This window comes from Anticarsia gemmatalis, chromosome 19 (assembly GCF_050436995.1).
Source record: "Anticarsia gemmatalis isolate Benzon Research Colony breed Stoneville strain chromosome 19, ilAntGemm2 primary, whole genome shotgun sequence".
NCBI classification, from domain to species: domain Eukaryota; kingdom Metazoa; phylum Arthropoda; class Insecta; order Lepidoptera; family Erebidae; genus Anticarsia; species Anticarsia gemmatalis.
Window position 1 is genome coordinate 2,631,350 of NC_134763.1, and position 25,392 is coordinate 2,656,741.

The following is a 25,392-nucleotide window of genomic DNA, read 5'->3' on the forward strand; positions in this document are numbered from 1 at the left end:
ACAATTCAATGGCAATTTTTCAACCTATCTTGCTCACACTCAAATCAAAAAACCATTTCAAACAAAAAAGCTTATTTATAAAAAGCACACCCAAATTCACACAACACGTCATTTTAATTCAAAAACTACGTTCCTTTCCACCGGAAACTTGGCTGGTTGCGTGATAACGATCTATGATTTTTAATTACACCCAATAGACTCCGCCTAGCGTTGTAATATGTATGGAAACGTCCAATCAAATTAAACAACGTTGACATGAAGTGTCATTGGAACAATCCCGGTCCATATTAATCATAACGTTTATAATTTAAAATTTGTACTGCCAGTTACTTTTTACGTTTGGAATTTTAAATTTGAATCGACAACGGTTTCGAGTGAGTGATTGATGAATCACATTCTTGGTTTAGGAATAATTATCATTCTAACGCCAAAGGAAACCGTGAGGGAACATTGAATGTAGGACCAGGGGGGCTATAATATTATTTATCTCAGTTGACAACCATTTCAAAGCCACTATGCTGTACATGGTTTGTTCCCTTAGATTATAGTGATTAACACGTTAATTCAAAGCAGTAATGTACTGAATAGTGACCGTCAATTTGACGTACACTACTGGTCAGCTGAGATACGTGATTGGCGGCTAAAAACCTATTTTTTATAGAATGCAAAGTCACCATCTTGAGCTTCGTCAGACCTTAGTAAAGTCAGGGTAAACTTGTGTGTTGTGTGAAAAGATTGAATTTATTCGCTCTTGGTTTTGTTGTTTTTATATAATTTAATATTATTATCGAATGAAATCGAATACATTGTTGCGTTGAGTTCGTTATTTGTTATTTAAAATCGGATCGTGTTTCCGCATTCACAGAGGATTGCTTTTGCAGTTTATATTTTCATTTTTGATGGGCGAAACGATTATAAAACATTTTTATTGAAAGTTTCATTCATAAATGACGACAGGCTATTCGTTTTTCAGGCTTTTTGGAGGTTTAAATCGAAGTATCTTTATTACCTACGAAATGTGCATTTTTTATGGCTTATAAATCTCGACAACGAATGATTTTGATGCTGTCATATTTTAATCAGATTAACCATTTTGTTATGCTAAAAAACTTAGCAAAAAACGTCTTAATATAAATCCTATTAGCATGACAGACACTGTAATTAGCAACAAACAAGCATATGCTAACAAAACGCTAATCCGCAACAAAAGTAACGGTCTAAAACCAAAACCGTCTATTAAATAATAGATAAAAAATAAAGAATATATTACACACGGAATATAATTCACAGCTGCTCAATCGGATGCCTTCACACAAATTATGATACAAAATAACACATTTCACCCAGACACGACTGAACATAATATGGAGAGCTTCGAAATTAACTATAATTGCTTAATTCAGATGGACGCAGTACAGAGACGGTCAGAAGTTTAAGTTCGGAGCACATTTCACGCACACTTTGATAGGCTGTTGTGTTTATACGCGTGTATGTGTGCGTGTTATTGTGGCCCAAAGTTTGGGGCGACCAGTAAGCGATGAAGCGTCGTGTTGTGAAGACGTACGCTCGGTCCCCGCGCGTTAGTGTATTGTGACATCGAGTGCTTATAAGTTCAGTGACGATATTTGAAAGAAAGTTTTTAGATTTTTTTATGTTTTGTGTTGTGTGTGCTTTTGGGATTTGTTTACGGTTTTGATGTTGTAAGTAAGATTTGTTTTGACAATTTAATGTTAGGTTTTTGAAATTTCTGTGTTGTGGTTTTGTAGTAAAAGTTTTAGTTTGTATTGTAAAGTTAATATGTGTAATTAAGTTTGGAAACTTTTTCATAGTATTTTGATAATAAAGCTCTCAAAAATAAAAATTGCATTGAATTGAGATAAAATCTATTAGCCTATATCTTAATTATAGTTTACTAGTAGGCTATTTTATTTATCTAATAGTAAAACATATTTTTCACAATCATATATTTTCATAACTTTTCTATTTTATCGAAAACAAAAAATACCATTTTCTCCAAAATTGTATTACTGACCCATTTCTACGTTATAAAGTTGTTAACTTAAACCAAATTGCGGCAGAGCTTTATACGCAAGAGTGGGATATAAATACAAGATATAATGATATAGAAAAGGATAGAAATATGTTATAATTCGAAAGGTTTCTCCCAGGTAATGGTTATAACGTGCGAACGTATCCTAGAGGGTGTCATTAGAGGTTTTTGTCTGTTCCTAATCACGGCGGAAAGTGCTGTCTCATTTTGTTCTGTGTTTTCGGGGAAATATTATAACTATATTTCGGAGACTCTGAGAGACGGATTGAAGCTTATTAGTATCTGCAATGTTTTTATTAGCAATTACAGTAAACGTTTTATATTTGATTGCACCTAGGTCCTAGATAGTAAATAACAAACGGAAAATTAAACAGATGAAACAATTTGTAATTTTCGTCAATGGGAAAGTAAAAACTGCATAAAGAATCATTAAGCTGTTTAAAAAGTGACAGTGTAAAAATGCTATCAAAAGTTGCGCCTGAATTTATAAAAAAATATCAAACGCAATAATTTCAGTGATTTAAACTTATTTACTGACAAGATTTCAATTAGTAAGACATACAAAAAATCCTTATTCATAAGGTGAAACTATCACCAAAGGCGCCACAGCACTCACATTAAAATTATACTTTTTAGTTACTATCATAGTTTTGCAGTAAAAAAATAACAAGCTATTTTATGATGTTTTAAAAATAAATATTTTTTCTTAGTTTCAAAGTTACCTCCCAAAAAATCTTTGTCAAGACTTAATGTTTCACTACCACCAGTATCAACTATTATCTTTCCTTCAAAGTACTGAACCATTTAGTTCCCACTCATATACATATCTTTAGCTAATACAAAAAGCCTAATATTACCTTTACTCATATTTTCTTTCTCTTTTCAGATGCCGACTAGTTTACAGACACATCGTTAAAGGTTCGTTTCAAATTTTACAACACACCAATAACCATCATTATTATATAGTAATAACCAACTCATTATTTAAAGTAAATCAAGCAATTAAAATAATAAGACAATCACATTTTATAACAGTCAATCAAATGTTGTAACTTTTATAAGGCTTTACCGACGAATAACGATTTTAATGTTCGTTTTATTGAAGGTTAAGTAGCGACGGGATTTTGAAATTAGGTGCTATTTTATTAAGAAACGTAAGGGAACTTGGGGAAGACTAGACGGCTAGACGATATTAAAATAAATTATTACAATTATAGTAAATGATGACTCACGAAATTACCACAACCTTGATGACAGTATTCTATTCTACAAATCTAATAGGCCCTATTCGTGGCGTATTAGACACTATTCTTCAAATAAGACTTGACATGGCACTAGGCATCTGCAAGAATGTAAAAAGTGATTTATGAGCAATGAGCATTCATACAAAGTTACTACACCCATGAAGACGAAACAAAATTATAAGATCATAGTCAGTTCCGTCGGCTAAAAGGTTATAATATTATTTCAACTTAAATCATTATTTCATTACCCTAAGTTATATAAAGCCAAAATATTTAGGTAAGCCAATTTTCCCCGCGTCTTTCGTACTCAGTTCTCGTTTCTTTTCTAAATTTACTGGCCTTTATCTAACGTTTAAATATAATGTTTCTACCTCAAAAAGTACGCTAAAAATATGCTTATTTGAACGTACATCCTTAAGAGCCCCGACTAACCCAAATTTTATTAGTGGCGATACGAAATTATCATAAATCCAATTTTTTTCCACCCAGCTTATTTTACAGGCCATAAAATTTTGTATTCCCGTCTAACGTATTTTTATTCATACGGTTTGAACGTAAAATTTGCGGGTTTTAATAGCTCACTGTAATATGAGTGGGAGAATAAAGTGCGTTGTAAAAAAAGTGTTTTTTTTCTATTCTAGAGGAAAAGTGCGAAGTTGTTTTGTTAGTACTTTTGTTTTCTACGTCTTCCTTGTTTTTTAATTCTTTGTTTGAATTAAAATTGTTTGTTTTTGCTGTTGTGTTTGGTTCGTTTTTTGGAATCCGTGTAGTTTTGTACTCACTGATAGTATTTCTTTTATATTTTTGTCCCAAGGTTTTATTTAAGTTCTTGAATACTATTTATATTATCTTCGGAATTAACTGAATCATAGATTGAATGCACTTTTAATCACATGTCATATCAGACATCATTTTTTTATTTGAGAGTCAAATTTATAAAATTACATTTTAAATCTTCACACACATGTTCATAAACCTATGTAATACATATAATACATATCGTAACTCCAAGTTCTGAAAGCACATAAGGACATATTGATACAGTGCGTCCTAAGGGAGCTATCTATTATTTACGTTACATACATCTACGTTTCTCCGCCACATGTGAGCGGAAACTATATAGTTCCAGCTTATATGTGAGTGTGTTTCTTAGAAATGATTCTTTAGAAAAAATATGTATGTATTTTTGCATTTTAAGGGACACATTCTCTATCGTAGACTGGAGTTTAGTAACGGCTTATGACAATCTGCTCGAAAGACATGGGACTAGCATTGTACCGCCTGCTTATAGCTTGGAGTATAACAGGCGTGATGTTTTGTATGTAAATATCTTATTTACTCATATAATAGTGCCAAACCCGCACTTGGCCAGCGTAGTGGACTCAAGGCCTAACCTCTCCATCATTACGGGACCCTTGCCCAGCAGTGGGACATTAATGGGTTTAATTTATTATTTATTTACTAATATATATTTTTTTTGTATCATGTTAACGCAATCGGTGTGAAAAGCCATATTCATTCTGAAGTGAGCACTTATAATCTTGAATCCTATCAATTAGATATTTAAATGATATTATCATCATTTTTTGTTTTTTCAACTCGTAGAGCGAGGACAGGATTTCATTAATATTGGTTTTCTTTGATTAGATATTTCAATTTAAACTCTCAGACACCAATCAACTGTGTTCAAAACAAAAACTAATCAACGATCTCGTCCCAAAATATTGTCTCCTACTTTTTGCGTCACCGTCATAAATTGTATTGCTAAAACAATTTTTTGTTCAACCAAAAGTGCTAACCGCTTTGGGCGTATAGTTTAGCCATATTAATTATATCAACAAAAAATGCCGGTGACAGGGAATCATCGTAAAACTCTTGAGTTTCATGGAACCAAATCTCCGGCGGAACAAAAAATATTTGTATGTCACTGATGTAAGAAACGGCTTAGCGGATAAAGTTAGGTGTTGATATTTTAATTTAAATTAAAGTCGATTTTAAATATTTGCTAGTCATTCTTATTCTTATGCTTTTTGTTTTTTTTTCTAATATGAATTTAAGCAGTTCCAAATGGAATGATTACTGAACTTTTTGATATTTTCAATGGATTATCTGATTTCATAATGCAATATATTTATTCATTTGGAGTGCTCAATTATCTATGAATAACATAAATCTCTAAACAATACTTAAGCGCTTCTTAACTCAAAATGGACAGAGACAAAGGTGGATTTCACGTACCTAAATAATACCTACTCAGATCTGTTCTCCGACTTCATTTCTCTACCATTCAACTAAAAGAGAGTTTATTTTATTCTTAGCCTAGCTTTACATTTTCTACCAAGATTTACTTGCAGAAAACATTTTCACACATCTGTATACCTCTAAAAATGTTCAAAAAAAGCTAAATTCCCGCGCGCTTATTACCCGTCAAGCGGACATGTTAAAACAGATGTTTCCCGCCTGACACACGGGTCAGGAGGGGTCGCCATCTTAAGGTTCCCGCCAATCGCGTCGCTGACAGCGGCGGGCAAAATAATTACGGGCTGTGATTGTATAGTGTGTTGTTTTACGTTTTCCGAAGAAAATAATAAGATGAAATTTAGATGTTTGAGCATTGCGGCAGAAAGTTGAAGGTTTTTTGTTCAACAAATACTCATAAAGTTAAAGATAAGGATGGTTTTTGAAGATGTCGTGGTTTTTTCTTGATTTGGCTTGTTTAGCCTTTGACATGATTTTTGACTGATACATGACAATTACTGAAAATGAATGCGACCTTTATGAATGAAACAAAAACAATATTTGACTGTAGATTTAATTTAGTATTTCATGAATTTTTTTTTTACTTGTTATAATTTTTGTTCGATCTTAACATTTTGACCATATTATTTATTATGAAACGCAACACATTACAATCTTGTTATTACTGCACAATTTTCCATGAGTGACACATTTTAATGAAAAAATACCTTACCTTGCTAAGAAATTGGCTTATAAAATAGAAAAGAAAATCTCGTAATTCCAGAACAGATGTCTCCAGACTTTGACATACAGGTCAAGACGCCACACAGTGTCGCGTGCCTTTATCAAAAACCAGATTTTCTATTTTTCTAATGGGTAATTTTTTTATATAGCAATACAATCTTTACTAAATTCCTTAACGAATGTGGGTAGTTGTAATTTTGTAAAATAAATATAGAAGAAATGGTGAGTATTCAAAGTTTATGTTATTATTGATGCGTCAAAATCAGTAGCGTACACGAGTAAATTCATAGCTATATTTACAAGTGATAAACAGTATTTATTACTGCAAAAATAACTTTAAATTATCATATAACAGTTGTAATTGCTATATAATCATATAAAACTAAGTGAAATGTCCGACATTGGTAAGTTATTGAACATATTACTTTTAATGGAAAATTATAAGTATGTTGAAAGTTTGACGAGAGTTTAAAAAAATATACATCAAAATACATCTTAAATTTTTTTATATGAGTAAGATAAATTAATGAACTTTATATTTGAAAACTGTCAACGTGCTCTTTCTTGCGATTTACGAGATATTTGGTTTTAGGTTCAACTACCCGTCAAATCAAAAATTCTGAATGCTTCGAAAAATGGCTTTCAGCGAAGCCCCAGGATAAAATTGATACTGTTTTTAATTGGTTATTACTTTCTTATGGTCTGGCAGAGTCTCCTCAGCTAATTAAAAATAGTATGAGAAAAACTGCAGGTTTTTTTTCTATGAGAGCAGGTAGTTATTGGAGGGCAAGCAATAGGAAATCTGAAATAATGAATAAAAAGTACAAAACGTGGCTTAATAACTATGTTGTCTTTGAAACCGCAGTTAAAGATTACATTTTGGGGAACCAATCAGTGGGCACATCTTCAGATACACAGATAAAAAGAGGAAGACCGAAAACCAGTTTCAGTAATATCAGTTTAGCTTCAAAAAAAAGACGCGTTTTGGACTTAGTTAAAACTAGAGACACAGATGAACTCCAATTTGCTGCTAAATGGTCACTAAATAAATCCCCCGATAAGCCATCTGATATAGAAAAGTCGTCTTTGTTATCACCCACTGATGCACTTGCCTTGTATATTGACCTCGATTTATCTTATCGCAAGTATAATAGGTTAAGAGATGTCATAAATTCACTACATCCTAATACGCTTCCTAGCTATTATACAATAATGAAAGTAAGGGATGAGCTACTGCCTAACACAATTAAAGCCACGGAAACCGTAGCAGAAGTAAATTTGCAAGATTTATTGAACAAAACTGCTGAATCTATTGTGAAAACCGTAGAAAAGGAAAACTCCATAATAACTGCAGGATCTTCTTTGAATTTAATATGCAAGTGGGGCTTTGATGGTTCGTCTGGACACAGCACGTACAAACAAAAGTTTTATGGTGCTGAAAGTACAGATGAATATTTGTTTTTAACTGCCTTAGTTCCAATAAGATTAGTAGATGATGATCACAGTATAATATGGCAAAATAAAACCCCGTCATCCACATATTTCTGTCGGCCTTTGAGATTATCATTTACTAAAGAAAATAGTGATGTAATAATGGGAGAAGAACGTAGAGTAACTCAGTCCATAAATAACCTAGAATCCTGTGTAATTAAATTACAAGAACCTTGCAAAGTTGTCACTGTTTCGTATGAAATGATTTTTACTATGATTGATGGTGCTGTTTGTCACAAACTGAGCGGCGTTAGTTCCACTCAGACATGCTATATATGTGGAGCTACTCCAAAAATGATGAATTCACCATCGGTGTCCGATAAAGTTCCTAACACAGAAAGGTATAAATACGGTTTATCCACACTGCATAATTGGATAAGGTCTTTTGAATTCTTGCTTCACGTTGCGTATAGATTACCTCTTAAGTGTTGGCAAGTCCGAGGTGAAGCACAAAAGACAATATTCAATGATAACAAGCACAGAATCCAACAGGAATTTAAGCAAAAGATGGGTCTTATAGTTGATAAGCCCAAACCTGGCTTTGGATCAACAAACGATGGCAACACTGCTAGGACGTTTTTCAAAAACAGTGCAGTGTCTAGTGAAATAACCGGCATTGATCAGAGTCTAATTGAAAAATTTTATACCATCAACAGACTGATTTCTAGTGGATTAAAAATTAATATGGATAAATACAGAGGACTTTTAAAGGAAACGAATGATTTGTATTTAAGTTTATACTCGTGGTATAATATACCAACATCTATTCATAAGGTACTTATACATTCGCCTGAACTGATGGAGTCATTTACTTTGCCGATTGGTCAGCTCTCTGAAGATGCTCTAGAAGGAAGGCATAAAGATGCACGAAATTACAGAGAATCGCATACTCGCAAAACATCTAGATCACATACTAATAAAGATTTAATAACCATCTTGTTGTTAACTTCTGATCCATTGATTTCAACAATAAGATCTAGAAATAAACAAAAAAAAGATATAATAGACCCAATTTTAAATGAATATTTTAACCTGGAGTAAATGATTTTGATTAAAATCTATTATCTATTATTTACTTGTGCTTACGTACCCATTTTGTACATAAAACAACAACAAAAAAAATTGTATACCGAAAATCCGATTTATGATAAAACGTTCTATGGAGTCGCGACACTGTGCGCCATCTTGAATCCTTCCCGCCATTGCTGTCAGTGACGAGTTAATTACCGCCGGTGACTCTAAGTAGTGTAATATGAGAAGCGGTGAGAGCAGGATTGAGTTTGTTTTGATTGGGATTTAATGGGTTCGATTCCGGTAGGGTGTTGAGTTTTTTAAGGTGTCAGATAACTAGAAAAGTATAATTTTGGCTAAGAAAAAAAGTATGAAAATATAATAAGGTATTTTATTGAAAATATATAAAATACTAGCGGACACGACCGACGTTGTCCTGTCTACCCGTCAAAAAATCCTTGTCCAGCGGACAAAATTGCGAATCTAAACCATTCTCAGATCCCCTTGAACACACACAAAAAATTTCATCAAAATCGGTTCAGTCGTTTAAGAGAAGTTCAGTGACATACACACTTACAGAAGAATTATATATATAAAGATAATGAAGCAATTTCGGCAGAACTTACATAAATCTTAAAAAGAAAAATGAATTATTGAAAATATTCAACATTTATGTCTATTTTTGGTGTTGTATCAAATTAAGACCTGACAATTTGATTCCGCCATATTTATTTTTTCCTAAAACCGATTAAGTTAATTATTGGCCATATAAAATGTACCGTACGTCGCTGATAGGTCGCCTAATAAAATTAATACTTGGAAATGGTTTGAATATAAATTATATGGTGTATAATTACTTGCTAATAGTCGATTAGGAGAAGAAAAAAAGATCTAGCTGAATTAATTTCTTGTAATATAGAACCAGTTACTTCATCAATCTTTGTTTTTTAGAAATATTTGAAATACCTATATAAAAAATGGTATAACTAATATTTTTTAGCTATAAAATAAAGTAATAAATTAATTCATTAAATTTCTCATCAATGTCTTGATATTTTTCTATTAAAGGATGTGGCTCGAAAATAAGAAAAAAAGCACAATCGTAATTTGGTGTATAATATTCATTTTAATCAATATAGCAACATTCAAAACAGCAATTTAAAAATAAAACCGACGTTCTACATTAAAACAAAAACGAATCAAAATTAGAACTGTACGCAAACGAACCAATAAAAAAAGCACATTCGAATTCGGAATCAACGTCGTCGTACCCGGACGGTCGTACTTGACAGACATGGCGGATTTCGTCCCAATCATAGCACCTGTTCCCGATCCCTATTTCATTTTTAATGAAGATGTTATATCCGCAGGTGTTCGCCTTTATTATGTTGTTTAATTCACTCTGCCCTTTGTTTTCTTACAACCTTTTTTTCGACCGCAAAACTTTATTTCAGTCAAATTTATTACAATGGTGCATTATAAATCGTGTCCGAGTAACAGATGTAGGTAATTAAGTTGTAAAGTTCCTTACAATGTTTTTATTGATATCAAGGGATACGTTTAAGGTTTTTGTAGTGGTTTTAATTACGAATTAAACAATAGGAACTTGATCGCGGCAACAATGTTTTATAGAAGTCATAAATCTTTAATTGTAACACGTTTTTTTTTGTTTTTTTATTGCTACATTTGGTTGAACAAGTGAATTAAACAAGTGTTCCGCGGGTTTTATGAGGACGTAGGTGTAAACCTCCAGTAAGCATTCGTGTATCGAAAAAATACTTTCAGATAGTGTATCTTTCTTATCTCCATTCGGATATATTTCTACTACGCTTTTGAATATTTTATTTTTGGATGCCAAAGAGATATTAAAGATCTTGAATCATTCTCGGAATATGAGGCATTGTATGGACATGTTTATAAATAAAACCTTTTTGTACCACAAAATCCCGGTTAACAATTGCGGAGGATGACAGGCAGCTGTCATGACCTTTTTTACAAGATTAGCAGAATAATTCTTGACCTCAAGTAATACACGGAATAAATATTTGTTACGTAAAAGTATAAAAATCACCGTTAATTATGACTGAAAGCTATTAAAAATAAAAATAACGAACATATCCGAACGTAGTGCATCTTATTTTTTTTTTCAACTGACAATTCTCTGGAGCACCGACATCGCTTTGCGTTTCGAATTTCGAACCCGTAGACGTTTTCCACGACCCTATCAGAATACGAACGTCATTTGAATCGGAATCGTGTCAAACAGAAACGTACTTTACCCTGATAGAGATAAATGTCAAATTCGATTGGTTGTGTTCCTCCAGCAGTGACACATTGGAAACGAAATGAACTTGAGATAACACTCGGGTTTCGATTTGAAGTTTCTGGTATCGCATTTACCGATTTTCAACCCTTGCTTTATTGGAATAAGGTTTAAGTTTGTGCGATGGTTGTGGTCTGATCGGCTTGGAATAAAAGTTATTGAATGATCTCTGATTAGATGATTATCAGTACAGACGCAATGGGTCTTGCTCCGCGGTTGTAAGAACATTTTATATGGTAATTGAAATGTAATATAAGCATTGGATTTTGAGTTGCTTATCGGGTAGTTTACAGTCGTATCGGTACGCGACAAGAGAGTACATTGTTTTCGATAATTACGATAGTAGGTATCGATTGCTTGTATGTTAATGAGCGAATCGGATACATCGTTGTGTAAACATGAAACTATAATTATGCAGGTAAAGCACAAAGGAATTATGCGATGGAAAATATTGTTAAAGCCGGTTGAAATGTTCGAGGTTTATCCGGCATTTTGGTTAACTTTATGCTCGTTTTATAAATGGATTCTGTGAAAAATTACGAAAAATCACGTTTGAATTTCCCTGAAGAGTTAAGTGAATGTTGAGATGACAGCTAATAGACATGAATTGAAGGAAACATACCGTTCGTAACTGAAACGGAAAGATTTTTGGTGATTTACTTTAACATCCAACAGACATATACCTACCTAAGTCTGTTTTAATACAATATTGTTGAAACTTAGTTGTAAGTTCGACATAGGTAGCATAACTACAAAATAATTTCAAACACCTACTTAATAATATTATACATAACTTAGGTAAGACTTATAAAAAACTACATTTAGCATTCAAAGACTCGTCAATGCTTTAACAATCTAGTGAACATCACGTAAACCTTATAGAAAATACCTCAAAACTAGTAGCAATCCATACGAAACACCGACACGGACCACATCGTACACACAAGCTGACCTCCACAAAAAAAAGGACAATAGGGCAGATGGACGAACACAATTAATTTCATACAACTATATCTAAGGAAGCCATTATTAAGATTTGACGTGTTATAAATTTTTGTGGAACACCGCCATGTGTTGGTAGCATTGAGATGTTAGTAGAAATGAAGATATAAACTTTGAATTTTATGTGGTTGATTTTAATTCACCTGCAGATGTTTTTAAATATAATAGAAGGAATCTTGATAGAACTTCTGACAAATCAATTGCTTTTGCTAAAACTCTTTCTCATCCTACGATTTTAATTTAAGTACTTTTAGATCGGGTCACAACTTATTTATTCTATAGAACAAATTAAGAAGTAGGTTTAGTTAGAGTTATAGTGAAGTTGCATCAAAGTAACACCTACTACCACATTCTATTTTTCCGTCTAAAATAATATATTTCAGTCATAAAAATATCCCCCGCAAGTTTTTAGCGCTTATTAACACAATACCTTCATTAAGCATATTTTATTCAACACTAAAACGTCATTAAAGGTCATAAAATATAAACAGCGTTCACGCGACAGATGGTTCAATTTACCCCACTGCACTTCTATTATATTCACTAAATAAATTCTAGGGTGAATTACAAAAAACATAGCTCTTATAACATTGAAATAAAGTTTATTATTCTTTGGTATTTCGTCGTTACTAAATTAACAATAGACTTGTGTATTTATTTGTGCAAAATTATGAAATTTATAACGAAGTAAATTGCATTAATTCGATTATAATGCGTTGGACAATACGGGGCGTTTTAAATACGGTCCTTTTTCAATGTAAATTAAATTCAATGAGTACACAAAAATGGTTTATTGACCTATTTTATTGTGCAATTGCAGTAACAAAATGTAGGGAAATATTTAACGCACCCTATTTACACAGGGGCACTTTTCAAAAATAACAATGAGGTTAGTTCGATTTTCTACGCGCAATGGATTAAAACAGAATATAATTCAACATTGCTATAAAAGGACGATAAGTAGGGAATAAGTTTCTCTTTATTTTACATAGAGCAATTCGTATAAATAATATACGCAGAATCATCGCTGTAATGATTCTTAGGAACAGACAATTCAGCGCACTTTATATTTGTAATGATTCCTACAAATCGATAAAATTGTCAAATCTTAAAGAATAATTTTGTTTTTATCATAAAAAACACGGTTGGCCTTGAACTTAGACTAACCCTGGGAACAAAACTATAAACCTCCAAATTTTCAGTCACAAAAAAACGAATTATAATGGCGCTGAACATTATTATTTTAGGAGCGTGGCGCCAGACATATGTTGCTAAACAAGCCGGTAACGTTTCAATAGTACTGTGTTTACGACCGTAGTAAAAAAAAGTTGGGAGCTAACTGAGTAGGAGAGCTTTGGGGTTCCGTATTATGTGCTACTCAAGTTAATGCAGACTTTTTAACACAAGTTTCTAAAACGAGAGAACAGGAGTGGACCTAGTGAAGTACCCTGTAGAATACCCGATAGATTTCAGTGATAACGCAGGCAACTTAGAACAAGCGATGAATATCTAAGATATAACATCCCAAAATTAACACATAATGTGTAAATTCACGTCCGTAAAATGACATTCAAAAGTCAACGAATAAGTCTATAAATGTAAGTAACAAATATTTATCTACCAACCTTTAAAAGTAACCCTTTCAAAAAGATCACGGAACCCGAAAAGATGAATAGTAACCTCACCCTTCGGACCCATAAACTCTGTTTACCAACGCCACTTGTCAGGATGACTGTAAGAAAACAGTTTTGCTACTATTTTATTATCTTTTTTTAAGGGCTCCGTTTAAGGGCCTTTAGCTAAGATTAAAAGTATTGTTAGAAGTTTATATTGTTGTATGAATTGATTCATTATACAACATATGTTGGGGTAGGCAGGGACTAGTTTGTTGGGATGTAATAAAAGACGCTACCGGTATGAATGTACAACAATCGAGCTAATAAGATACGTGGCGATTGGTCGAGATCTTTGATATGGAGAAATAAATTAGAATCACTTAACAAGTAATCCTAAAGTAATGACAATAGATACTAGAAACATTCCGGTGTAGGCTCTAACAAAAAAACTATCTTGAAAAAGTGGAGGTGATATTGATAGATATTTTGAATTTAACTATATTTACTCGTCTCTTAAACTAAAATGGTGACTAACCCTCGGTTTCTGAGGTACATTTAGCGGTAGTTTATATATTCAATTGCGTTTGAGCTCATATAAAAATGACAGTTTAAATAGATAAACTACCTCAAAATGTACCTCAGAAACCGGGAGTTAGAAAACTACATCATAAATATTACCATCTATTATCCTCAAAAAGAAGACTAGTCTAGAGAAAGTAGCAGCAAAATCACTGAAAGCAACTTCAAATGTTATAAACCAAGATGATAATGTACAGCAAAATAAATTTACAGCAAAACATCTAAAGACAAGGCTGTAGCAACACCCATATACTGTTCCCAGCTACCCTCCGCTCACCACTACCGTTGTTCTATCTAATTTACAAGCTAGCAAGCCGTGCCTTGTCTGGGAAACTGCTTCATAGTGTGGTCCGAAGTGTATAAAACTTATTTACACCTAAGCAAGAAGAAATAAAAACTTTATGACGCATACATGCGTTGGATTAACTTGTGTATTTATTTGTTTAAAGAAAACTTAGTGCGTTAGAGATTGTGTTTTCTTATATTTTTGAACTGAATAAAAATTAGGATGTTCTCAATTTTATGCGATATTTTTGAGCTTACAAATTTTACAAAAAGGATTTCCGTTAGCGGAATCACATTTTTGTGAAGTTCCCGAGAAAACGAAGCTACTGTAGGTTTTTTTTATAGTATGTAATAGACGGGAAGACTTAACGGCCGGTACCTCTTTCTCATCTCATCTTTTGTTCTGACCGGACATCAGAACTATTACAAAAGTAGCGTCCAAGCGATACGATAGACTTCTATCTTAACACCACACGCTCCACGAAACCACCTTTTACATTTTTAAGCCCCGGCTTCAATAGTCTCGCAAAAGTCTTAAGTAATATAACGTTCCATTGTTTTGTCAATGAGCGTTTCAGACTAAGTATTTATGATAATTCTAGGCGTACTAGTATAATAGATGGACGCTTCCAAAATACAATGAGTGCTTAAAACTGAAATGCCGAGTAATGGAAGCGTCGGAGAGTAAATTCTCACAAACTGTTTATATACAATTGTGTACAAAATTGCGGTTGCTAATAAAGATGAAAGTTGTAGCGTCTTGAAATAAATATACCTTTCACAATATATACATACATACTCAACTAGAAACACGCATTCAAAAAAGATATTTACAGAAACCTTATATTACTGAATTTCGAAGATTTGACAATTACGAATTTCATTGAGTAACCTTTAATAGTTTTAACAAATTGGCAAATAAAATGAAGCCACTAAAATAAAATATTGTACTTGTTATACGCTTCCAAAATAATGTTACTTAAGCAAAAAGAAAATACGTACCGATATCAAACGTTCTGTCAACAAGCTCTTAGCAGAGATATTATCTACAAATGATTTCGTTCTGTCTCGTAATAAGATTTCTCTCTTCGTACATAAAATATTGAAGTATGAGCAAAATTTAAAAGCAGTACAGTAGCTCCGTTTCCACTCGTATCATAAAGTACTAACAATAGGAATAAAAACGTTTAATTTATCTCCAAAGCGAAGGTTCCCGCTGTCAAGCCTCTTTTGTGTGGATCATTGTCTCTACCTTTACCGCCATTCGTAAAATCTCTAGGTATTTTACATTCGGTATCGTAAAACAAGAAATTTATAGGAACTTTCAATTTTTTAACATCCATTTCAAAATTCAATGAGAATAAATGTCAATATGAATGGTATTGTAAGTAACGTATGACACAATATTCCAGTAAAGTTAGTGTGTTTATCTAAAGTTATGTTACTTCAAATAAATCTAAAGGAATTCTCCAACACCTAGAAAAGGAAAAATCAGAAATATGCACATACTGCAACTTTGTAGTACTTTAAGTTACCACAATTATCCTCAAGGTGGTCTTAAAGCAATAAATACTTCGTCGTCATTTGTACCTTTGCTAAGTGCCCTATTAGCACTGTGATGATCTTCATTATTGCGTCAAATCTTCAGAAAATGTACAAGCGTCATTAAAAAGAACTCATCAGTCCACTTCGTAAAATAATGATGTTTCAATATTTTCCTTACGTCAAGAATCTCTCAGAAACATCAACAATGTATTAAGCAAAAACATCCTGTACCTTTATTACTCCACGCTTCATCACACAACGTTATAACAAAACCTGACGTGTATCATATTTAAATAGATCATCAACACTTCCAAAACGTTTTTATCCAGATACCATCGATTTACTAATTTGAAAGTCCATCAATCATTTCTGTAAGAAACTCAATCTTCACCACATGGTAGGGGCGAGATTTTACCTGAGTCAGAAAAAAAAGGTGACAATAACTGCCACGCTAGTAAACTAGTGAGACATCTCAATTTATTGGATACAACCCTCCGGTTTTAAAGGAACCGATTTGTAGTTGGAACTGGACAAAGGTTTTCGGAATCTTGATCCTTGTAAAGCTTTTGATAATGCCGGTCGAGCGAAATTTTTTAGAATTTTTGCCACATTATCTTTTCCGATATAAAATACACATAAAATTTGTTGACATCCATGCAGTACAATAAACTATAATAGATACGGGTGCTTTTGTTAACCAGAATCAAATAATAACAGGTCAAAGAATAGAAACATTTTGAATATAAACCGTTTATAAAAAGCTACCTCATTCTGCTGGTATGTATACGAATCATTTACTTTATAATATTCGGTTACAGACAATTTACTCCCAAATTACGCGCCCCTACAATTTTGCGTATCAAACGTTTATTTCCTAAATTATTCGGAATCTTCATTCCAAATGCTTAGCCACGGATCATTGACATCTATTCCACCGTCCTCAAATTCTTGCATATAAAACAAACTATAATTCACGTTATCAGTAATCTAGAAGCCGTCAAATAGTCTTGACAACTTATTCTAACGACTGTTGGTGTGAACAGTATAAGATAAATTATTCGTTGGTGACCAAAAACTTCATCGCTTGAAACCTTTGTGACTTCTTAGAAATTATATAGATTGGTATCAGTTTTTTCGCTTTGTGTTTCCGTACCGCTAACGAAGGTACCTGTTTCTTTTTTTGTGATGTCCTCGGCAACGTTGGGTGCTCGGTGAGGGACAGTTTTATCGATGACCACCGTATGTCGTTTCGTTTTGTTACAGTTCTTAATTTTTTTTGAGTGACCATGCGTGTGGATTACTGGCGACGATATATTGACTTCTGTTTAAAGAATTCAAGAGGTAATTGCGGTGCACCGAATGCGGATAAATATCTGGTTAAATTATTGTTTGCTCTTGCTTTAGAAGTCAGTTTCTGCCATCGAATTATAGTGAATTTGTAATTTTACATATTAAATCAATTAATATATTACTTCACTACGTATATATTTTTGAAACAATTTAATAATTGATATTCTGATTGCTTTATCTTATCGTAACAACAATTTGACAGTTGGTTAGCGCTAGATATAAATTCAACTAATCCTACCCAAATCAAAATATTCCTTTATCAAACGGTCATGGTCAAAATAGTCCCCAAAAAAGATAATAGGTGCTATCTATAATCCCTCGACCGTTACAACACATATGTCGCGAGTTAACACTCTTTTGTAGTCCATATCAAAATTAAGATAATTTTGAATGTCCGTTCAAATTTCTACTTCCATTTTGGACCTTGTGGCCAGCTGTCGGAGTTTTTTTTAAGTGGGCACCGGATAGTTCGGCGGCCCCATAAAAGAGACCGGGTAATGAGTTCAAAAATTGGTAATGACTAAATAAAGCCGGCCACGTTTGAGCCCTGTTTCATTTTGAATTATGATTTCATATCCTTCGTTTGCTTTATGATACGGAACGTGAAATGATTGTTTATTTTTGGGTATATGTAAATTATCGGGTATTGATTTGGTTTTGTAATAATGTTGAAATTTATTGTCAACGGTTTTCTGTATCTGCGCTCTGCAGTGATGCAGTTATTTAGTGCTGTAACAAAATGAGGGTGGAACATTATTTTATCAGTTTATTGGGAAAGTAATTAATATAATTGAATTCAACACATTGTAACATGAGCTATGCTTTTGGTTTAATTACTTATTGTAAATATTGCAGTTAAATAATGGGACAGTATCGTGATTCCACCACTATCGACTATCGACAGTCGGCTGGTCTGGATGAAAATTTGATCAGCGCCTCTAACGGCCGTCGTAGAAACTATTCTGGCAATGGCATCCGAAATGTCAAACTTTTGGTACCGACGAACGAACCGCGCTACACATCTTTTTATCGGCGATAACCTCAACATTAATACAAAAAAAAACATCAAAGAACATCTCACGAGTTTTAGGCAACGTGGAAAAAATCCTCGCAAATCCCATGTTTACTTATTCCCTTACAGAATAAATGGTTGTATAGAAAACGGAGAACATTTTCAGCTTTACATTGTTAATGTGTACGGTGAGGGTCACAGCTGACACATGTCATAACACCCTCGTATAGAGAAATGTTTGTTTCCTCAGCGTGTTTTGAATTAGTATTTTGTAATTCTTTGAAAGTGGACGTGGCTTGGAACTATTGATATATTTAGAAAGTTTTAAAATAGAATTGTTGTGTTTGAACAAATTATGTTGATGGTAAAGGATTCATTTACATTAAAACATGATTTGATAGTTATAGAACAGTCGTCAAAACGCTTAAAGCTTATTTTCAAGTTCTATCAACTTTATACTAACAGGTTTATACAACATTTGATTATAATAGGTTTAAAGGATTAGATAGGAACTAAATAGTTCCAACCAATTTCTTCTCTTCTAAACATTTTGCAATTCATAGCTCTATTTCTCTTTATTGATATTATTGTTGTATATCTAACAGCTATTGTTTAACCCATTATAGTTCAATTGTTACTAAAACTGACTCACCTAAAGCCTTAATTGCGCAACTAAAATCCACCCTCATTTCAAGCTCATGTCATTGTTGGCCTCTCATTGAATTTCATTTGTCTAATTGAGCAGTCAAATATTTGCCTTTCCGCCGTTAGTGTTGTCCTCATTCTGTCAATACGTCACTATAAAGGACATAGTATCTCCTTTCTACGCCATTTCAGATCGTATACCATTGATTTAGAGTACAATTTTCGTGGAAACATCATCCAATAAAATTGATGTAGGTAAAACCTTCAATTGTAGCTGATCAATACTGGCTTAATATTGTTGCTTAATTCCGTTGTCACACTGTTGTTGCTAATTACCGTGTGTTCAGCTAATTGCTGGGACCTAAGTTTGGCTTTGCGATTTATTTCGTTGTTTCTTTAGTCATTATCGTAATTGGTTTTGTGAATTAGTACTAGCTAAATTGGAATTCTAACAGGACGTGTTAAGTGCTTATTAGAAAATTTATTTATTACCACCATTAATAGTTTCAACTACACCTGTAAGATATAGGCATATAAGATTTTCTTATAAAATATAGGAATAACAAACATATTGCTGACTTATACTTGTAACTACAGGAACTAACAAAAATGTAAGTACGTATTGCTATAAGCGTAGCGTTTTCAAAATTGAAAATTTAATTATTTTGGTATCAATTCGTGAATAGCTATCATTATTAGGTACCTATACAACTATTTAGTTCTTCTGTTCATAATAATTCTTGAAACTACCCAGTCTTTAATAATAACGACTACAATTCCTGGAAATATAAGCTTTTAGTACTTTACATTTTCTTATTTCTAGTGTTAATGTTTTTCGCGTTACTGCAAATGGAGTTTTCATGTAACAACGGGCCATTATCTGTAATACTTATTTCACTAACGTTTATAATCACGTCGTTAAGTGGATAGGTATAAAGCCCTTTTATATGAAGTACTAAATATTCTGATCCAAGGTCCATTAATATCAATCTCAAAGTATCCAGTAAATTACGATCGGTATCCGATTTAATTGTTTCAACAAATGCTTTAATGGAATTTGCTTCGGCAAATAAAATACCCTTCGATGTTTCGAACGATGTAAAATTTTTACGGTCCTGTTTTATGCTTGACATGGTGTCTAAGGTTTACTAGTGTTTTTATGTGAGTTTACTGCTCAATGCATTTGCCATGTCTTTGTGTAGATACCTCTAAGGGAACTGAGGTACCCAGCTATGATTGGAAGGATATTGACTACCGTATATGGTGAATTTTCGATTTGCCACGATATCGAGTTTATGATTCCTAACGGTAGAGTTACGATCGCTACAAATATAGCAAGTTCAAAGATGACAGAGTTAGTTCGTGTATTAAATAACTAGCTCCAATGTTTTGCTATAAATTACTAGTTTATAAACCATTAAATTATACGTAAGGATCTCAATAAAATTTGAAAGTTATGTCAGAGATAGACAATTTCTTAGATATTATATTTTGACCGAATTATATAGAGCGCGTTGGAATATTAATTTCGTCTTTGACTTAAATTATTATTTTCATGCCCTTTTCGACTAAACGTGTTTTTGATTACCAAGACTCTTGGCCCAAACCGACAAACGTTAATATAATTGATATTGCTGGTCTACCAATGTTTTATAGTGTATCTGATATTAAGTAGCTGGAATTAGTAATAAATGTCTTCTGGTTAAGTTTTATTGGTCATATTTGATGCCTTACCGGTTTATTACGAATGTTCGCATCAAACAGTGTTAGTAGCTGTTTCTTTCTTTTTACTACTTATGTTTTAAGATTGGAAAAGTATAATGTATTTTTGCCAATTTCTAATTAAGTTTACGGTTATATTTTATATCCTACGGGTTTCTATAAATTATGTGATTTCTGTTTATTAGCTATTTTAAGAGCTTTCGCATTTCTCTTGACTGTAAAATTAATTAATTATTTAACTGTGCACTTGGGTTTATATTTATGATAGAATTTTTCTTATTACCCAAATAAAAAACTGCGTTAGAAATCTACGTGACATAAAAACAGCTAACACAGCAGCATTCATGTCAACAACGACAATCCCCTCCATATTTATCACCACATTACAAGATGTCCGAAACCTTCCAACACGTACACCTTCCATAAATCTCCCATAGACGAACAGTTTCACAATAAATATCCAATCTAACACCGTCTTCCTGCCCACGCGCATAATTCACCGAGAATTATTCCTATACATATATTAAATAAACATATCAAGAGAGACGTTTACAACGAATATCCAAGAAACGCAAATATATTTAGAAATATTCTTGAGTTGATGTTAATTGGACGTATTTGCGAGTACGCTATGCAATTCATCACAAGTTTACAGTTCCTCAACAAATAATTAAACACTCAACTTACAGAATTCTTACGGAAAAAAACCATTAAAATGCTAAAATGCTGTAAAAAATCTCTTACAAGAATTCGAAAAGAATGCACTTTAGGAAATAGTACTTGAACATAAAGTTTTATTGCGAGACTTGGAGGAAGTAAGAGAAATAAATAATAAAATGAATCCAACCAAAGATTTTAACGTCTGCGATAAACAGGAACAAATCACTATAAATTTTGCAAAATCTAAAGCAAACATGCACTTAGGTTTTGATTAGATATCATAAAACTATCAATGATATGGAGTGGGTGTTAAATCTATCTTATTCTCTTAAGCTTGAACCAACTTGTAATAGATAAAAAGCAAGATTTTATGATATGGAAAGTGTCTGGTACATTGTTCATCTTGGGTGGCCATATAACAGGCTCAACGTGATCTTTTGGTCTAATAAACATTTGATGTGTGTTTTGCCAGCCGGTTCTCTTAATGTTTATTTTCTAATCGTGGAAAGAATAAGATCTTCGCGTTCAAAACGACTTTAGTATCGTTTTAATGAATATAAAGCCCACTCAAAAACTTTGTATTCTGCGTTACGACTTTTTTTATTAGCAACCTAATTTTTAAATCAATTTAATGGAGTGTTTCGACACTTATCTATTTTTAATATCAATTCTCGTGCAGATTCAACATTGGTACCCATTTCAACATCAAATGTTAATTTAGATTTATTGAAAGCTTCTTAATAACATCGCTATACGTGAAACCGTCAGCAAACTATTCAGAAACAACTATTTATTACTTAACGTGACGTCGGTACACGTAATTAAAATCCGTCAACGTACACCGACATAATTACCTATGTGTATGCCTTTACCTTCCTATATACGTATAGTTCTTTGAATTAAGTCTCTCACAAGTCCCGACTGTCGCCAGTCATCTTGTCGACACGATATTTCATCTCGCAGACATCTGTCAAGGCGAACAAGATCAACTTTGTCGCCAGCATTGGTATTAATTTCCCTTTGCCCTTCTTTATTGCTTGTGATTGGATTATTTCCGTAGCAACTTTTCACTTCCCGAGAGCTCTAAAATAAGATTCGTTGCTTGAACGCTTTTATTTTAATCTGGTTGGCTTGTTTTAATATCTTTAAGCTTTTTATTTTCCCGCTCAACATTTCCCTCTGGGCGTCTTTTATTAAACATTTGTTTACAGTGCTGGAGCTATCGCTTGCCGAGTATTGATGTATTAGGCTTAGATAAAAAATCGACATTAGCCATTTGTCCTTTCAACACTTTATTTGTTCGCTCGTAAATCATTTTGTTACTGATGGAGCGTGATCACTACAATACGATTCGATGTACCCATTGATTTTGATAAAAAGTAATGGTTGTAGACATTTATTCAATTTTGTGTAGTCATCAATATCACACGTTCGGTTGATACATCAGACAATATACAATACGTGTACAAAAGAGGAAGTCGATGTGTTTCTTCTGTAAGAAGATAGAACAATGGGCACTCGAGAAAACAGAACTTTTCCATCAAAAAATGTAGATAACGAAACAATTAAGCCTAAGGAAAAACTTCTGCAAAGTCCTCAACTAAATACGACGAAAATCACTTAAGGCCCTTAAGTCCGAGCATTACAATCCCTTCGAAGTTTTTATACTTGTGCAAAAAGTGGCGAGACGAACGCCGGTTGAGTGTCATACATTTTGATGCCACGGTTTTTGTCTTCCCTTGTTATTGCCGAAACAAAAACCACTGTTGTTCGCCTGTCTGGCGTTTTTGCGCACTTGACAAGTCACCCTTCCTCCGAACTTTAATTTGTCTTGAATAATTACATAATTACACGTCTCGCTGTGATTGTTTTATGTCGACAATGTTTTGCCGAGCGCGATTCACGAGAAAGTTACGACTGCGAGTCGAGAGTTGATCCAATTTGAATTAAAAGTACCTAATTAGACGATGCTTAAGTTAACTAACTCAAAGCGTTTGTCCCCCTCTGAAGGAAATTACAACATAAATCTGCCTTGCAAAATTGTGTTACACCTAACTCAGTTTCAAAAAGGAAAAAGTTGGGCGTTTCTATAATTGGCTCTTATCCAAATTAGCCGAGGGAGGGATCTTCTGAAATAATAACTTTTCATAATCTTAACGGTACATGTCAGGGGACGAAACAACGAAATGAACTGTCAACTTGGACGTCCAAATCCAATTATTGTTCGGCTTACAAACGCGGGGATTCAAATTAACCTACGTTGTCTTCCCTTTTTGCAGGCCATCGTCGGATTTCGCGGGGCTTACTAGGCTTTTATTCTCTGATACTTGTGATCAAGATTCATTTTTACTTGTCCTTTTTGCTTTACAATATCAAACGCTTGTGATTGCTTTTATGAACAGGTCCTAACAGTTTTCTCATTTTCGTTGATGTTGTTTAAGCTAGCTTTGTATTAAAATTTAATCAAAACGGAGTAATTAATACTACTTTAGATTATTTGCTTTGCTCTGAGCTAGATGTCGATTACGTCTAAGATAGGACAAATATTGTACTAGATTTAATAGAATCTACAGACTGCTTATGAGATAAGTTAAGCCTTACTTTGGGATACCTTCAGTTAGTTTAGAGTAAAGCAAACACTCGTTGGCTGTGGTCCAAGTATTTCAGAAGCGTTGTAGAAGAAAAACTTAAATGTTTTCTTAGTGTTCTTGCAATTAAACACGATTTATTTAAATGCGTTTGTAAGAAAGTTGAAAATTTGTTTTTAACTGCAGTTGAATATAAACATACATTTTGTTTCAGTCTCGATAACTTTGGACTTTTTTACTTCCTTTGCTTACGAGTAATGAAGCATAGTTACAAAATTTCAAGTAGAATATTATTCAATCATAATTATTGTCTTCCCAAAATCTTATTCAGGCACACACGGAAGAGCCTTCGGATCCACATCTCCCTATCGCAGCCCAAAATCTTCAGTCCCTTCCTATACACAAGTACACCCGATACACCAACTATATCAGATCGAGCTTTACGACAAGACATCAAATTTCATAAATTAAACCAATCCCGAGATATAATCGGAGCTTAACTTGTGGATAATCAAAGTGTTGGTTAAGCAAAGCGTCAATCCACCTAATTGGGTAGGTCAGAGTTATCGTACGTCTTTAATAGAAATGTTATCACTTGCTAAAGTTTGACTTGTTACAAGTGAACTTTCAATTGGATCTTGCACGTGATTCCAATCCGTTATCTGAGGCCGTTTTCCTGGAAAAGGTTTAGTGAGTAGACTTACTCAACTGTTGGTATTTGTTGAACTAGTCTGGAAATTTAGCGATATTCTGTTGATTTACTGTAAACTAACTTTCGCCAGCCGCTCAAACCGTCTGAAATCCACGTTAGTTGTCGGAAAAAGTACGTATGTTTTTATCGTTATACATAGTTTCTGTAAGTCTATTCATAGTCTATTTAAAACAAATATCGTTGACTTTTAAAATATAAGTTACAGAGTTAGATATACTATACTTGTCATAAGAGAAGTTCATAATCCTTCGAAAAAAGAAAGGAAGTATGATAAAACTTGGTGCCAAAAACTGCACGACAAGTAATTTTTTTTCTATTTGTCGTAAAATTACGTATTTTATACGAAAAATATCATTTTTATTTACCCCTTATCAAGCATACAACACACAAATACAAAATTAACCCAGGTACAAGCTTCGACTCCCCTGAAATAAGCACGTAGATATTTGAACAGTCGTAAAAGTAAAGTAACATGTAAAGTTATTGCCCATTCCCTGTTTGTTTTTAGTGTGTGTTTAAGGAGCGAGCCAGCACGTAATTACTGTTCGCGAGAACCTTTTACAGTCTTCGGGGAT

General features: G+C 33.2%; 1 protein-coding gene across 3 annotated transcripts in view; it reads left to right on the forward strand.

Annotated features, from left to right (window-relative positions):
- Positions 1-25,392, forward strand: part of pxb (putative Hedgehog signaling attenuator pxb) — a 196,122-nt gene that overhangs the window by 105,780 nt on the left and 64,950 nt on the right. For 2 of the 3 annotated variants that reach the window (XM_076126804.1, XM_076126805.1), the window contains exon 4: positions 2,937-2,968. The gene's annotated coding sequence lies outside the window, so the exon portion shown is untranslated. Of the gene's footprint in view, positions 1-1,545; positions 1,701-2,936; positions 2,969-25,392 lie in introns of those variants that run through there. The other variant, XM_076126806.1, reaches the window with a different exon arrangement.